We start from the raw sequence: 2,047 nt of genomic DNA, 5'->3' as shown, positions 1-2,047 counted from the left end.
ATATATAAGGATAAAGACAACCCACATAGATTATTGCAGTGCCCCTTCACTTCCTCAATATCATATTGAGTTAGCGTAGATGATGCGCTCCCCATTGGCTTTCACTATATAACAACAAATTCCCACAAACTGTAAATACCCACTAATCATCTACCCAAATAAGACAATACCCATAATTCAAAAATCAAAATTACACAAAGTTTTCATTCCCAAATCACACAATTACATAAAGCTTGGTTGCAGAGAAACCATAATAAGGAAGGAAAAAAAAAAAAAAAAAAAACCCTGAATTCCCTTCTAATCTTTAAACTCTCATTATTGAGAAAAAGAAAAAGAAAAAGCTTCAGTCAACTAAAGTCAACACAACCATCAGGCATAGTTCTGTCGAATATATTCATTCATTTCTTGGAAAACGATTCAGCACATAAACATGGGAAACAACAGGGTCTCTAAGCAGACAGAAAGAAAAACAAAGGGAAAGTAAAGAAGGGAAAGGCACCTGAGAATCCGAGCTGCTATGCGGGTGGCACTGGTTCAAGAGCAGAAGATAATATAGACATGGGCTTCCCTTGTCATCATCGAAGCATTAAAGTAAAGACATTTTTCGGTTATAGGGCGCGACGGAATGCTTCTTTTTTAGCTTTATTCCCAAATGGGAGGCTGATTATCACATGCTTCGCTGCACTTCAAAACTGTATGCTCTTCCGGTTTCCTCTGCCGTCAGATGAAGAATTGATTGGTGGACCAAGAGTTTTGGTGAGTTGGAGTGTTTGGACCCGGGACGGCAGATTTTGGCCCATTCAAAATACTGGGCTGGAAACAACATATAAAAGAGAATATTTTGTCAAAATAGAAAAAACTTTTTTTCTTTGAATTGTTGGAAACAAAATGTGCCTTTGAAACATGTGCAGGGTGTTATTCTAGACAAAGATTTTCTCGATATTGAATTTTTTCTAATTTAGTTTATAAACATGTGAAAAATAATTACTTTTTTTGCAATGATAAAATTTAAAGAAATTTTATTAAAAAAAAAAAAAAAGTATTTCTCACATGTAAATAAACACTTGACATTTTTGTAAACTACACTAAAAGAAGTTCTTTCAACATTATTTGAAAATATATATATATTATCATCTCTAGGGTTACTGTGCTATTCTAACCAGCATTAAAATCTGATAGTCAAACTTAATAGACACTTAGCGCTTGTTTAAGATTACATTTGATAGGTCTAAAAGTACTTTTAACACTCAAAAAGTCTGTTTGAAAGAAGAAAAAAAAAATACTCATTTGATAAAAAAATTAAAAGCGCTTTTAAAGATCCAAAAAGCCTAAAAATGGTCAAAACGCACTTTTGACAAAAGCTTAAAAATGAAGCTTTTAACCAAAAGTTCTATTTCTCAAACGCAATCCCAAATAGGCTCTTAATCTTGACAATTAGATTAAATTATTACTAACGATTATTTTATTATGAGGAATGCTTCGCATCAATATTTTTCTCATTTTTTTCTACCTCTCATTTTACAAATTTAATATATCAACAATTAGATTTGTGGACTCCACACAATTTCAATGGTGAATTCATCTATTTACTATGGAGATGATTAAAAATAAAATGAACTATATTATTTATCTTTTATTATAACCGTTAGAGCATAATTGTTAATAATGATCACTTAATCTTAACTATTATGTTAAGGTTATTTTAACCTTATAGTTGACTCTAATAACGGTCCAGTCATTAGATCTACCCTAGACGCATTCTATGGTTCAAAGCAAACCATCAGATCGTACGATCATGACTGTCAAAAACTGAATGGTTATGATCTAATCGATCTGAGCTTTGATGCTTCATGCTAAGTGCACTATAGCTCACTACCACATGTCCACATGGGTGTGTATGTACGAGTCCAATGCTTAGGACCGTATTAAAGTATACAACTGCATACAACCAAGTATTACTTTAAAGTTATTGTTTGGTGTGTGTTTAGAGCATTCATATCAAACTCTTTAAATTTTTTTTAAATTTAACTTTGAAATTGTATTTTTA

Source organism: Corylus avellana, chromosome ca7 (assembly GCF_901000735.1).
Source record: "Corylus avellana chromosome ca7, CavTom2PMs-1.0".
NCBI lineage: Eukaryota > Viridiplantae > Streptophyta > Magnoliopsida > Fagales > Betulaceae > Corylus > Corylus avellana.
This window is presented reverse-complemented; position numbering follows the sequence as displayed.